Source organism: Biomphalaria glabrata, chromosome 11 (genome assembly GCF_947242115.1).
Source record: "Biomphalaria glabrata chromosome 11, xgBioGlab47.1, whole genome shotgun sequence".
Taxonomy (NCBI): Eukaryota; Metazoa; Mollusca; class Gastropoda; family Planorbidae; genus Biomphalaria; species Biomphalaria glabrata.
In genome coordinates this window covers 14008010-14024551 of record NC_074721.1, presented here as the reverse complement: position 1 = coordinate 14024551, position 16542 = coordinate 14008010, and the positions used below count along the sequence as shown (strand labels likewise).

At 38.1% G+C, this 16542-nt stretch overlaps 1 protein-coding gene across 1 annotated transcript in view; it reads left to right on the top strand.

The window, feature by feature from the left end:
- The first annotated feature begins 11110 nt into the window (after positions 1–11110).
- Positions 11111–16542, top strand: part of LOC106054856 (abdominal ganglion neuropeptides L5-67-like) — a 57834-nt gene continuing 52402 nt past the window's right edge. Inside the window, exon 1 of the mRNA XM_056004574.1 lies at positions 11111–11417. The gene's annotated coding sequence lies outside the window, so the exon portion shown is untranslated. The remainder of the gene's footprint in view (positions 11418–16542) is intronic.

The window sequence follows — 16542 nt, the reverse complement described above, 5'->3', positions numbered from 1 at the left end:
GACTTGACATTTTTTTTTTGCTATCATGTAACTAGGTCATGACACCTTTGTTACACTTACGTTAGCTAGTACCATTTTATTGGGTCATGATGACATTTTTTTCTTAATGCTATTGTACTATCATTTCATGATTAATTGTACATTATATATTTACTTATCCTAATTTGACAATAATATAGAATATGAGAATGACTAGATGTGCTAATAGTGTACAAGATTAGCAAACATTCACAGTCATGTAAACAAGCAGATTGTAAACCACAGTGAACTACTTGAACTGTGGACCTGAAGTTTTCTAAACAACTCACAAATGTAAATATTGCTGATTTTTTCCAAATGGTATACACTTGAATACTATCATGTTTACAAACAAAAGACAATTTTTTATTAAATGCTATTGTACTTAAACTACCATATATGTGTGCTATTAATAAGTCATATGCAATGTCAACTTTGTGACATGTCACTATAACCTTCTATAATTGTTACGATGGACCCTTAAATCCTATACTCTTAAGCGAGCAATTCTTGTATGTATGTATGTATGTATGTATGTATGTATATATTTATATATATATATATATAAATTTTATTTCGAAAACAGCTATACCGATTTTCTTTAAAATTTCAAGGTATGTGCATAATAGTGAGAAAAAAATTCTCACCTCATTGGCCACATCGGGAAAACTCGAAGTCGACCGTTATATTGGTTTGAAAATGGCTCATTATCGAAAAATTAATTTTGGCTAGAATGTTTTATGAATGAAATTTTCTATATGACGTCAATGGGAAAAAACTTGACACCGCTTACGTCACTAGGCTCACAGCAGTACACTAAGACATTTCTTCGCAAACAAGAAAAAGTTTTAATGATTTAATTGGCGTAATTAAACATTTGCGCACCATCGTATTGTACATTGATCCATTATGAAGCTTGGAAGAAAAATAATGAAATTAAATATCTTAATGTAAGATTAGTTATTGTGTTTTAAAGGCTTTATAAATTGTTTACACTTACATTGAGTACACCTGTAGGTAGCTTTTACTTTGTTAGTATTTGGCTGGTGAATTACTGCAATGTGTTTAAGCTTCGAAGTCTACTGTCCCACACCAAAACATAGGAAATGGTCATAACACAGCTTATCTATGCCTTACTTGCACAACCAGGGCCGGCCCAAACATTTGCGGGGCCTTATGTCAAATAGTTGCGCGCGGACCAGTAAGGGTTGGGATAAGGATAGTAAGTGAAAATAAAGATTTTGTATTAGTGAATAAATTCGTATTTGCATTACATTTTTATTAAATGAAAGCTGACGATGCCGTTTTTTTTTTATATTACGCGTAGGACTGGCGTTTAACATATTGATTGACACCCCAAAATAACAATTTTGTCTTTTTAAAGACATTTTATTGAGTTTCAGATTTCCAGGAGCTCCTTGAAAACAAGGAGACCACGGGAACCCTATTATAAATTATAATAGTTTAATTTAATAATTTACACCTAGAATTAGCGCGGGGCTTTTGAACCTTCGGGGTCCACTGCGGCAGCATAGGCGTCAGGCTGGCCCTGGTGATATCCAACTCGCGGTCAACGAATTTTCATCACGCTGCTGCTTTTTTTGGTTAACCTATAAACCTCGGTAAAACAGAAGTCATGTTCCAGAAGTCATCCATTAAAACCTACTCAGCCCAAAGATCACCCTTTAAAGTGGTAGATAACTTCACATTATCTGGGAAGCATAGTATCAAATGACACATTGCTTTAAAGAGAAGTTGATATGTGGTCAGGAATAGTCGTGCTTTTGGACGCCTCCAAGCGAGAGTGTGGAGAAATAAATAGCTCCGCCTGTCTACAAAAATCAGTGTCAACCAGTGATTCTCTCAACCCCTCTATGTGGATCTGAGACATGAATACTTTATAGAAAGCAACTAAGACTTCTTGAACGACTTCACCAAAGACAGCAATACAAACAGCGATATTCTTGCAAAATGGTATGAACTTTTTATAATCCGACAGCCACGCTTTGCAGGGCACTTATTCCGTATGGGGGACGAACATATTTTTGGCAATTTTTTTTTTTAGTAAGCTGAAAGGTTGTCTGAGTAACAGAGATGCCTCACAATAACGCTTCTTTAGAATACTAACGCGATGTTTTTAAGTCTCTTAGAAAAAAATGCGCGATTTTACTTTGTTACTAGGTGCACGTTTTACACTATAACGTAGAGATTTTGCATCACTTGATGATTCTTACTAAAGCCATAATAATAAGGCTTGTCTTCGAGTCCGAAGATTAGTGAGGAATAAGAAGATTAGTGAGGAATGCAGTATTTCCCGTGGCTGCGCAGCCCTAGCTGTGACCTACATATTTTGCCACATCCAGGGCAAGCATAACCATTGTTCGCAGGTGGTCAATTTAGATTCTCTTTTCGCTGTCTGCGTTTGTCCTCGGCCGCAGATTTTCTTTTGGTCTCAAATGTGTATACCGCGGCCTTCGTGAGTGACCTCCAGCTGTCTCGTGCGGAGGTCGCATAGGACCAGGTGCTCTCTACTTTGTCAGCCAATGAAAGTTGACTCCTAAGCTGGTCTTTGAAGCGTTTCCGTGGGGCGCCTCTGTTACGTCGACCACCTTTTAGCTCATCAAAAAAAGAATGCCATTTACATACGTTCGTCTCCCATACGGGATACGTGCCCTACCCAGTGCAACTGTCGGACCATAAGAAGTCCCTCAATACTATCCATACCGGCGTTGGCAACGACATCGCTGTTTGTAGTGCGGTCCTGCCACCGTATGTCCATGATGGAGCGCAAGCATCTTTGGTGAAAGCACTCAAGAAGTCTTAGTTGTTTTCTGTATAGTGTTCATGTCTCAGAGCCATAATGGATATATTAATTGCAATATTAAATGTCAGAAAGTAACCATTTTAGAAGTTACACTGCAAAGACTTTCTTCCAAGCCTATAATAGCCCAATAGTTTTACGCGAAAGAAGCAGTGTAAAACGTTAAGACGTGAGCTGTGGTTTTCTATAGGCCTACTGTTGGGGGGACTTTCTATTCTAATCGCCATGTACGATTACATTGAGAACTGACAGAACGATTGATAGTCTTTACCCGATCGTTCATTTTCGGAATTACAAAAATATTCCCAAAATGACATCGGGTATACATCCTTCATTGAATATTATTCATCCGAGCGAGGCTCGTTCACCTGATATTATAAATACATTTGGAATAAGAACAGTCTCAGGTAAACACAAACAAGTTTAATCAGCCATCTTGATTACTAGAGTAGTTTCCCCTGTTCATGGGCACAACTCTTCATACAATATAACCATAGACATAAATAAATATAGACTGGCCGAAGGAAGTAAACTCATGTAACTTGAAAACATGTACATCTATTGTATTCGAATTTCTGAATTGTGAAAAGTTGCATGATCTTCATTCTTAGAGATTAAACAAAACTACACCGCCTCCTTATTTACAATATATATAGGTGTGTATCATTGTGTATATTAAAAACAAAGTTAAAAAAGCACTTAACTTTTACACTGCACATAAATACTGTATAATAAAGTACACAAAATTGCAATTCACAAATTTTCGTTTCATAAAACTCTTTAATCGGCCAGTCTATATTTATTTATGTCTATGAATATAACATTCCATCAACATACCCACTCCTCCCAAAAAAAAAATAATTAAAAAAAGGAAAGTTGAAAAAAATATAACGAAAAAAAAATTATACAATCAAATTGACAAAGCTATTTACAACCGTAAATATATTTCAAATTAAATAACTACAATCAGATCAACAATACTCTTTCCAACAGTTAATATCTATAATTCTTAAACATAGTCTCCATATCTTGACGGTTTCTGGACAGTGGCCCTAGGTCGCAGAGAGTACTGGTGAATGTTTTCGGCGTTGTTAATACACTCATTCTCTGCGTCTGGGAAAATGTCAGTACAATTACTTTCTCTATCTGGAGAAACGTCTATGTTGTTAGTGGTGTCAGGTCGTAGGTGTCTTCTGTTTCTTTGGTACTTGAAACCATTTTCACCTTCTATAATGTAGGCACGTTCGTTCACTTTCCGACATACTCTGCCTTGTCTCCAGGTAGTTTCGTTTGGCGATTGGTAGAAGACTTTCTGTCCGACGTTTATAAGCTTCATATCACGAGCTATTTGGTTGTAGTGTTTTCTGACACTTTGCTGTCGCTTCTCCCGTTTGGCCGTGGCTTCTTGTTGTGACATTCTTGCAGGATGCTCTCTTCTTGGCAATAGCGTTCTTGTTGCCCTTCCAAAGAGCATCTGAGCCGGACTTAAGTTGGTATCTTGCCTGGGTGTATTTCTAAACTCTAATAGGGCTTCATAGGCATCTGATTTACTTTCTTTGGATTTTTTCATCAGATTCTTTAATATTTTCACTGCTGCCTCTGCCTTGACTGATGATGTCCTGGTGAGGATTTTAAATGGTGGACACCTCATGCTTTCATAAATGCGGTGAATTCAGCAGATGAAAACTGAGGTCCAAAATCACTGATGCACACTTTGGGGACCCCATATCTGGCAAACAATTTTTTTAGTTTTCTTATAACAACTTGACTTGTTGTCGTGTGCAAATGTTCTACTTCAATAAAATTTGAATAGTGGTCAACTATGGCAAGGTATTATTGGTCAAATATTTAAAACCATTCTATTCCAACTTTGTCGGAGGGATTTGAACCCTCATTATGCTGTATTAAGCTTTCTTTCTGGTTTGCAGGTTTACTTTGCTGACAAGGTTGGCATGCATTAGCTATTTCTTTTATTCTGGCCACTATTCCAGGCCGCAGTTTTACATGCTGGCTTCATATAAACACAATAAAGTGTATTTGTGGTGTGGGGAAGCATTCATAAATGTGACATTAAAAAGATTTATTAATCTTGACGAAAAGCTTTTATTAACATCAATAAAATTGTGAGAAAACAATTGTTTAGTAATCTAGCTGGCTGGTCTTGTAATAAGCGCCATTGATTAAAGTCAATTAAAGATAATAGGTACGTGGTTCATACCTCGTTACTTGTTATTCCAAGAAAACATTTTGCCTGACGTAATTTTCTTGTTAAATGAAACGAGTGTATAGTAAATTAATAATGTGATAATGTCTACCCTTTATAACACACAGATAACAGCTTATATTTTTAAAAATATTTTTTATTTTTAAAAAAGGAAAAACAGGTACCTTGTTGGGGAAAGTAAAGGCGGTTGGTCGTTGTTCTAGTCACATGACACCTTCGTTAACCGTCAGCTATAGAAACACATTTCCTATATGCTTTACGTCATAAGCAGGGTCTAATAGAGTACCTTACTTTCTACAATACCAGCGAGGTTCATACAGAAACTACGAGGTTCATACAGAAACTACGAGGTTCATACAGAAACTACGAGGTTCATACAGAAACTACGATGTTCATACAGAAACTACGAGGTTTATACAAGAAACTACGAGGTTCATACAGAAACTACGAGGTTCATACAGAAACTACGATGTTCATACAGAAACTACGAGGTTTATACAGAAACTACGAGGTTCATACAGAAACTACGAGTTTCATACAGAAACTACGAGGTTTATACAGAAACTACGAGGTTCATACAGAAAATACGAGGTTCATACAGAAAATACGAGGTTCATTAAGAAACTACGAGGTTCATACATAATCTTGAAGGTTCATTAATAAACTTCGAGGTTCATACAGAAACTACTAGGTTTATTAAGAAACTACTAGGTTCATTAAGAAATTACAAGGTTCATTAATAAACTACGAGGTTCATACAGAAACTACGAGGTTCATACAGAAACTACTAGGTTCATTAAGAAACTACTAGGTTCATTAAGAAACTACAAGGTTCATACAGAAACTACGAGGTTCATACAGAAAAATACGAGGTTCATACAGAAACTACGAGGTTCATACAGAAACTACGAGGTTCATACAGAAACTACGAGGTTCATACAGAAACTACGAGGTTCATACAGAAACTACGAGGTTCATACAGAAACTACGAGGTTCATACAGAAACTACTAGGTTCATTAAGAAACTACTAGGTTCATTAAGAAACTACAAGGTTCATACAGAAACTACGAGGCTCATACAGAAACTACTAGGTTCATACAGAAACTACTAGGTTCATACAGAAACTACGAGGCTCATACAGAAAATACGAGGTTCATACAGAAAATACGAGGTTCATACATAAAATACGAGGTTCATACAGAAAATACGAGGTTCATACAGAAACTACAAGGTTCATACAGAAACTACGAGGTTCATACAGAAACTACGAGGTTCATACAGAAACTACGAGGTTCATACAGAAACTACGAGGTTCATACAGAAACTACGAGGTTCATACAGAAACTACGAGGTTCATACAGAAACTACGAGGTTCATACAGAAACTACGAGGTTCATACAGAAACTACGAGGTTCATACAGAAACTAGGAGGTTCATACAGAAACTAGGAGGTTCATACAGAAACTACAATGTTTATAAAGGAACTATGAGATGAAATGTTTGAGCCCACCCCTCTGCCAACCCCCTTGCGTTACCGTAAGTGAATCTAAGACCGATAGAGGTAGCTATTAGGGAAAGAGGTAGCTATAAGGGGAAGAGGCAGCTAGAGGTAGCTAGGGGCCAAATTATAAAATTTGTGTTTATGAGACTATGTAGAAATAGTGAACAAAAGTCTAATGTCCAAATGAGATCAAAATTCCGGACGTAGAAGTTGAGTAAATGACAGAAAGGTTTAAAAGGTCAAGTAACATTGATTTTGTACTATTAGTCAAGTTGTATATGGTCGTCTGCTTGAGCAGACGTTGTTTTGTGACATTCCTCTTTTTCTTCATCTTTTCTTGTACGTTCTACATTCTATTTTCTCCAACTTTTTCTTTCTTCTCTTCTTCTGTTCTAGTACAGAGCTAAACTCCCCATTCCATTCAGTAGGTTTTTATTTTCATAGAATCTTGTACTTACATACATGGAGATGTAGAAAGAGATCAGTTAAAAGTACCGGTACTTTTTGTTATTGAAAATGTTCCAGTTTTCTTACTTCGCAAATAAAACAATACCAACGCATGTCTACGACAATGAAGAACTTAATATGTTCATTACATGTTTAACACAATAAGGTGTAGATCAATACTTCAGTCATCATTAAGACATTAACAGAACACATTTAATTAAAAAAAAAATTTTCCTAATCACACTGTTAGTATAAAATGATGAAACTAACCAACTGTGAAGTCCACTATATTGGACAGTCTGATTAGGTGGCTGAGTGGTAAAGCTCTCGGCTATCGAAATACAAATTCCGATATATGTTCTCTATAGCAAGTTGTTTCCAATATCTCGTTAAAATGTAGAGATCATATTCCTAAGTTTGATCTTCTTCATCTTCTCGGCGAAGGTACAAAGTATTCACAGTTTACATTGAGTTAACCTTCATAGCAGTGACGTCACTAGGGTCAGTGTCAACCAGTGCAGTTAGCTCATATAACACCCCGGGCAGTACACCCCGCCCCCAACATATCTCTAGTTTCTATACAAACATATCTCGTTTGTTTGTTATTCTTTTTTTTTTTCGTTGAAAGATAATACAAGTCTTATCTTATCTTATATAATACAGACGTTACTTCAAAAAAGAAGATGATTACGTCCTACGCGTCATGCATTTAGTCATGCATATTAACCAATGACTTAAATTCTGCCAAGTCACTGGTTTTCCTGGCTAGCTCAGGCAACCCATTCCATGCTCTAATAGCACTAGGGAAGAAGGAGTATTTGTACAAATTTGTCCTAGCATATGGGACGAGGAATGTGCCTTTATCTTTGTGTCTTTCAGAGTATTTTATTAAATTTTGTTTTTGTATTTGAAGATTATGGTTCAGTGTTTTATGTATGATTGCTACTTTACTTTTGAGCCTTCTGTCCTGAAGGCTTTCTAAATTTAGTGATTTTACTAAAGGTGTTACTCTAGTCAAATGTGAATATTCGTTTGTTATGAATCGCACTGCTCTATTTTGTGTCTGTTCCAGTTTCTTAATGTTTTCTTGAGTTGAGGGGTCCCAAACGGAGGATGCATATTCTATTATTGGCCTAACCAAGGTTAAGTAACATTTTAGTTTTATGTTCTTATTTGATTTATAGAAATTTCTTTTAATAAATCCTAATGCTTTGTTTGATTTTTTTGTAGTTTCATCAATATGTGGATTCCATGATAGTTTTTCATTTATTATAACACCTAGGTATTTTGCGTTTTTAGTCTGTGATACTGGTTTGCCATGAATAAGATAAGTGGAATTAATTTGTTTTAGTTTTTTTGTTACTCTTAACAACTGACATTTTTCTGGGTGGAAAGACATGCTCCAATTTGATTCCCATTTCTGTAATTCATCTAATTCTCTTTGTAAAATATCTGTGTCTTGTGTTGTTTTTATTGTTCTATATATTATGCAATCGTCTGCAAATAATCTGACTTTTGTTCCTGAACTAATGCAATTTGGTAAATCATTTATGTAAATTAAAAATAGTAGTGGACCCAAGACTGTACCTTGAGGTACACCTGAGTTTACTGTTATCGGTGTTGATTTAGAGCCATTTATTATTACAGTTTGTTCTCTCCCTATCAGAAAGTCTTTAATCCACTGATGCAGTGGACCATTAATGCCGAAATATTTTAATTTTTTAAGCAAACTATGGTGGTTAACTTTGTCAAAAGCCTTAGAAAAATCTAGTAAGATAGCATCTATTTGTTCACTATTATCTAAACCTTTTGAAAAATCATCAATTAGTCCTATTAGTTGTGTTTCACATGATCTATATTTCCTAAAGCCATGTTGGTATGGTGTGAGGACATTATGTTTGTCTAAGTGGTTTATGATGTTGCTACATATTATGTGTTCTAGGATTTTACATGTGATGCTGGTAAGTGATACTGGTCTGTAGTTCCCTGGGTCAGATTTTTCTCCTTTTTTAAATAGGGGGGTGACATTAGCTTCTTTCCAGTCCTTTGGTACTCTGCCCTGGTTAAGTGAAGCCTGAAAGAGTATTTTGAACACTGGGGCTAGCTCATTACTTAGTTCTTTGAGTAATCTAGCTGGAATACCATCAGGTCCAGAAGCTTTATTTGGTTTGGTGTTGGCTAATAGTTTTTGAATTCCATTTTCTTGTACTACTATATCTTCTATGTTGTCTACTTGGTTCAAATTCAGTAATATGTCTTTGTCTCCTGGGGCTGAAAATGCTGATGCAAAGTATTTGTTTAGAATGTTTGCTTTAGTTTCATTATCATTATGTATTATGTTATGTTCATAGGAGATAAGTAGGAGATAAGAGTATCTAGATTAAATGATTCACACTGATGGGTGTCACCCGGTGAGGTCAGCATCCCCCGCACCTCTTAAGAACGCCAATAAACCTGTTGATACCTCAAAAACTATTCTTCACCTTACCTTCACCTATCTGTTGAACCGTTGGGGCACCACACAAGATCTATTGACCGTCTTTTTCCACCCCTCTTTGTCTTTTGCCAGGGTAGAACGTCTATCAATGACAGGCTTTTCCCTACTGCTTCCTAGTGGTTCTTTGTATGGAGTTGGTGCCACGTCAAAGATACATTAAAGAATGAAAAAAAAGGGAGGGGGGGGACCTAACTCTCAACTTTAAAAAAAAATAATTTACATTTCACTTTTACGTTTGTCTGATCTGAAAACTACTAGACATTTGAGATGCTACATTTGATCTACCTACCATCTACTTCAGGGGTTCTCAACCTGTGGGTCGCTACCCCCTTGGGGGTCGATTGAGAATTGCCAGGGGTCGCCTAAGACCATCGAAAAAATGAATTGTTTTTGTCTATTCTTCTATTGCTGTATGTGTGTGTAAGGGGGTGGGGGGTGGTCGCGGCAGAATGAGGGATTGTAAAAAGGGGTCGCCGAGCTTAAAAGGTTGAGAACCGCTGATCTACTTCAATTTTCTGTCTTACTATACTCCTCTATCACCAAAGCAAAAGCTACCTTGACCTGCAATATATGTGGACGGTAGTGTCTCTCCAAAATAAGGCTCCACAGCTACATGAAGTGTTCGAGATGAACCATAGTCGTTCTACGACTGATGGAGGCCAATGGTGTGTCTCATTCATTGTCTGATCAGGTCCATTCAACATGTATTCACAATGCTATGCTGGAAGATTATAATAAATAGTTCAGACTTTTATCCCCAGACAGCTAAGTTTTTACACACATTGCACTTAATAACCGCTACTAAGAAGCTCTAACAAACATTGCTTGACGTAACATACAAAACAATTAGTTTATATTATATCTAGACGAAAGTAATTATTGAAATTTTCTCGATCACGTGGTGCCAATTAATTATTATTCAAGAAACGCCAGATCTACTCTCAGAGATCTCGAGTTCAGGTTCTCAATGTTAAGTTAACAAGCCCAAACTGCCGCAGAGGAGTTTCACATCACTGACGATGGCGTCTCCAGAGAGTCACGATCTACAACAGCAACATGGCCTCCCCTTAACGAACAGACCCTAAAACCATCACCCATTCTTGGTTTGGTGCCCTTTCGTTGGCTTCGACGCCCATCAACCCACACAAAAAGAATTGAATTAAGCAAATTGATGACCGCATAGAAGAATTCCCGACGCTCAGAGTAATCTGGAGATCTTCAAATAGTCCAGTCAATGCAAATAAACCATCGAAAAATGTGTAGCTGTGCCCCAACGAGTATTTGTAATTGAAATATCCAGCGATCATACTACGTTCGCTACTCTTTTATTAATTATTTATAAGCATGCCTATATCTGAACCTAGATATCTCTAGTTCCTATACAATGATAACCGTTTATTAAAAAAAAAATTAGACTCTAGATAACTAGCAAATTACAAGACTGTGAGACGATTGGTATGAATAAATTAGTCAAATTTGAGAGGAGGAAGACGCGGGAGTAACATGTGTGTCCAATCATTAATTTCATCTCTCTCCCCGCCTACTGTCGGATGATGCGTTCCTACGCTTCCTGGCGGTATAAATTCTGTCGCAGACGTGAGTCGGGGCCATTGAAAAATAAAAGTTGGAAGAAAATCTCTCAAGAGTAAAGTAAAAAGAAACGACAACAACAACGAAGAACTGGTGTCAGATCGAACTTTTGGCCAAAAGCAAATACAATTAGCGAGTCGTGTGTTTTTATTCAATACCAAAGAAGGGGAACCAACTCAAGCAATTTTCGGGAAGTAATTTCATCAAGATTTTCGCGCCAACACTTCCCTTGATTCCCGTTTAACACTACACTTGGACTTTGTGGACTTGTATAAGAGCAGTTCGGTCCCCTTAGATATTCTTGCGTCGGAATCCAAGGTGAGATTTAGTATTTCATCTAGTTTTCCAAAATCTAAAAAAACATTAAAACATTTTTTTTATTATCTACTTAAATGTTGATAATTGATTTATTACATATACTTTGCATTCGGCTCATTGATATGAAGAGCAACACATAGATGAGTTTTGATTTGAAGTTAAGAATGTATCCTATAATGTCCCTATTTTGAAGTTAATAATGACAGATTTAATATTATCAATTCATTTTGAAGATTTACAATCTTATATGATAACGGAGTACTTTGATTTTTTTCTTTGGCTTTAAAAAAATAATTTTAGCGTTTTTATGTTTTAAAGTAAGGTATTTTTTTTAGAGTTCTCATTTTGACATACGCGGATACACTCTAAAAGCAAAAAGGCTTACTTATCTTGAGTTTTATAAACTAAAAAATAGTCAATTAATTCTCCATATTTGTTAATATGAAATGAAGATTGCATTTCATTTCGACACAATTGTTAATTGCTATAACTCGTTTTTTAGCAGTCCAGATGAAATATTCTTTAAATGTTCATATTCGCTAGATTACAATCACGTTTGGAGGTTGCATCAAGAAATAAAATCAAAACTTCTTTTTTGGTATTACACATGTACCAAAGAGAAACAAGCTCACAGTCAATGGGGACACTTTTTTTTTTTTTTTTTTTTTTTTTTTTTTTTTTTAAAGGAAACCTCAGAATTTGCGCTATTCAGTTTTAGCTTTATCATCATAGGAATCCTTGGGCTTTATGCCTCTTTTCTTTGCCTCTTTTTTGGGCTTTATATGCCTCTTTTATGGGCCATCTTGCCTCTTTTGTGGGCTTTTTTTTTTTTTTTTTTTTTTTTTTTTTTTTTTTTAAATGTTTTTATTTGTAAGTTACCATAATTCACAAGTATTAAATCATAAACAATTGAAAAGTGATTAACCTAAAAATATAATAACAGTAATAGACACTTACTCTTTATTTCCGCTAATTTGTTTACGGTAGTTTAACAAAGCATTTTAAATTACATCCTTTACACCTAAACTCCTTAATGATTTAAAACAGCTTTACAACTTTCTGAATACCAGTGTTGCTATTGGGGATGTTCCTATGTCAGAAATACTCGCTTTTTAATGTATCTGGTGTACAAACTAAAGGAAGTTTTGATAGGCTCTGGTTTTACTTCAATGTATATAATCATTCTCTTGCACATTTTAGCCCTGCAGCACTCAATGATTTCAATATGAGCAATAGACTTTCCCTCTGTCACTTGTAACTTATAAAACTTCTGGGCAAATAGCTTGTTTTAATATGAAGATCAACTGCACGCATTGACATATTCTGAATTGTATGTTTTGATTTTGTTGGCAACAGTCGGGTTCAATATAGCATCCTTGATACTGGATTATGTATAAACTTATGTATAAACTTCACACCTCTTGATAATAAATATCAATGTCGCAGCCGCTATATACGAAAATATGTCATTTTTTGGTTCCGAGCAATTACAGTATCTAAAAAAAATATTTTTTTAAAGCAAAGAAAGAGAAAAATGAGATTGTTCACAAAGGTTTCTCTTCATGATGTCTACTTCTAATCACTGCAAAGGATTAACTTGTTTCTTATGCTCGCTCTGGTTTTTAAACAATAAATGTATGAAGGTTAAGTTTTAATACCATCTCATTGTACATTGAACATTGAATGACCGGAGAGTGGCGTAAAAAATATAGGATCTATAATTGACTATAAGTTTATAACTAGTGCCGTATTTAGACTTCTAAAAGTAAATCCGATTATGACTAAGTTGTTAAGATATAGCAATCTCTTCCCGGCGAAGTTATGACATAGACATTTTTTTGATAAAATAGAAATGACAACCATTACGTCCTATCCCAGACTTCCTGTAGGAGGGCCAGAGATGAAACCGGGAAGGGTTCGAACCAGTGACAGTTCGGATTTGTGCACGGCGTGATCACGCAACCATCCAATGTACATCATAGATAAATGCCCAATCTGAGTTGCTATACTCTGTGTGTGTGTATGTGTGTGCCTTCATAAACAATGGGTTATGTGCTCATGTGTGTGTACTACTGTGTACCTTTAATGTTAAAAAAAGTGAAACGAGAGATTAATACACAATGTAAAGAGGAGAGCCGCTGTTTGCATGGGTAGTCAGTGAGAGACCTGTCACTCACTTGTTTAGTTGTCTCCCTCTGTGACAGGTGGGGAAATGTGACGTGTGTTTGGCACGTTTTATGTCTAGGGGATGATTATTTTTAATGCTATCACACCCCCCACTTATCAGCATGTGAATCGGGAGCAGACACGCAACGAGACAAAGCAATGAAAGATAGATACAAAAGTTAAAATAAAGGATATTTATTTACATAAATATACATATAATAATAAAAAGGGGGAGGGTTTGCATCTATCTCTGGTATATTCTATGTTTAATCATCACTCTTGCACATAATAAGAGAGTATGTCACTTTGTCCTCTGACTTAGCTGGTTGTCCTGTTGATGTCGCAGCTGGCTGTGTCCTGGCTTGAGGTTCTGCAGCTGGAGGTGGCGCTCTAGCGGATAGAGGGACGCCGGCGATATAGTTCTTGTGGAGTCTCAGTCCCAAGTTCTAGTATCTGTAGTGGGCACAGTATGGCGGGTGGCCGGATACCGTGGGCACAAGGTTACTGCGGGCAGAGCTGATCTGCCGTGGGCAGCGTAGTTGACAGGATATGTCCAGTGAGTTGCAGAGGGTTGGCGTAGCTATGACGTCTCACACAGATCTGGTCTATAGGGACGTCGCCTTAATAGCTTGGCAGGTGGGCCGTCGAATAGGCGGGCAATGCCGATAGCGCCAAGTGGTAGAGTTGAGTAGATCTCCGCAGGCGGTAGATGATACTCAATAGGAAAGTGCAGTGCTGGATAGCACTAAGCACAAACAAATGGGCAGGTCAGTGAGCTAGTGCAGTGCTGAATAGCACTGAGCACATAAATAGTAGGTGATTCTTGATATCGAACAAATAGGCAAGTGCAGCGCTGATTAGCACTAAGCACATAGATAGGCCAGTAGGCAAATAGGCGATAGGTGATTCTTGATAGCAAATACAGTGCTTAGTAGCACTAAGCACCTAAATAGGCAATAGGCAGGTAAGTAACCCGATAAATAGGCAGACACCTGAGGGAGGGCCAGTGAGAAATACACAATGCACTAATTAAATATAAATGAACTAAGCAAAATACACATGATAAAAATCCAATTGAAATATACACAGAGTAATTAAGATGGAACTTGTGATTAAGTTCGGCTTACCACCAGGTATTCCTCTAGGAGAGAGAATAAGTGATATAGTCCAGACTCGATAGCTCAGCTCGTATGAGAATGAAAGAGGGTCTGGCCCGATTTAATTTACTTTATATATGCCTGGGAAATGTGGGACACAGGAAATGTCCTAGGCTAAGAATTAGCTTACACGTGGGTGAAGTCCGACAAGAGTCACACCTTGGAGTACCACGCGGTGTATTGACCCGTGTAATCTCTTAGATCAAAGAGAGACGTGGGGGGAAGAGTGACCTACATTCCACCCAAAGGGGGGGGGGGTGTCAATCGCGGCGGACATCCGCGGATAAGACTAAAGAGAACGTGTCTATCTTTGCCCCGGTCAAGGGCAAATAAATGAAAGGACGCGCCTTAGCTATCTCCAAGGTGGTCAACTAAGTCTAGCCTGGAGAGGAAAAGGTGTGGCGGGTGAATGATTTAGGGGTAGGATGGACAAATAATCAAAATAAAATAAATAAATAATAAATAATAATAATTAATGCTGTGATAAATTTGAGTGACTCTGACAGCGAGTTTTTGACTTGTCACATACGCCGCCGCCAAGATGGATCTATCGCAGAAAGATCCATAAAGTGCGAGCAGACTGATGTCACTCTAACTTTAAGATCAGTTGTTATCACAGCATTAGAAAAAAAATCTGGAAATAAAGGGATAGCCATGCCAGAAGGAGAGTTTGTCCAAGTTTGTCCGTGGTCTACTTCCCGTCCCTGTGTATGTAGTCACCTGAGTGAAACATATGGGGTTGCTCGGGAGAGTAGATTGGGCGATTGGGTGAGTAATAATTCTTTCCTGGGGCGGATTGGGGAGGGTGATTGGGGCTTAGGCGGGGTGCCCAAGGCACGTGTGCTCGTTGGGGCTTACCTCCGAAGCCGCTGTGAGGCGCTTCTTTACGAGAGTAAGTAGTCAGCTTACCTCGGTATCGTCTGACACGATCAATGTCAGGGAAGAGTGGCCTGATAAAGAATGTGGAGTTCTGCTCGAGAACGTCCCCACGAGTGCTATAATTTGGCTTACGTCGTGGCTTCCTGACATGGTCAATGCCAGGGCGGGGTTGATAACGATTGGTGGCCGAGGGGCCATGGTTAAAAGTGTTTTCACGAGCGCGAGGGTTCGGCTTACCTCGTGACTTCCTGACACTATCAATGCCAGGGGGAGGTTGATTCGGAATGGTGGCTGAAAAGCCATGAAGAGGAGTGAGTCCGCGAGAGCAAGGGTTCATCTTACCTCGGGGCATTCTGACACTGTCAATGTCAGAGGAATGTCGTTTAATTTTGGCGGAGTAGCCTGGGTCAAGTAGATCCTCACGAGTGCGCGGGCACACTTTAACTCGTGACTTCCTAGCAGTGTCAATGCCAGGGTGGAGTGGTTTGAGATTCGCTGATGAGTCGGGACTAGGCGTGTTAGTGTGGCGACCAGGGCTTCCAACCTGCTGGTTGCTGCCACGTTTCTGCTTCGTCGATCTACCGACGGGCAGAGAGAAGTATGGCTTATGGACTACTCCAAGAGGGACATATTTGGAGCCTAGAATGAAATCATACACTGGCGTGTCCATGACGGCGGCATCAATGGTGCCATGTACGTATCTGCACTCCACGTGTACCCTCGCGACAGGTAGAACCTGCGGAGGAGTGCCACGGTCTATGGACTGGATTATCACTGTTCCACCAGTGAGATCCGATGGGTCAATCAGCTTCTTATTGATAACCGCGCCGAACGAACAGCCTGAGTCGTATAGGCCCAAAACTTCGACACCGTTGGCCAGAATGTTCTCTACTCCCGGGGGAGATGAGATGGGGTGAGGTAGC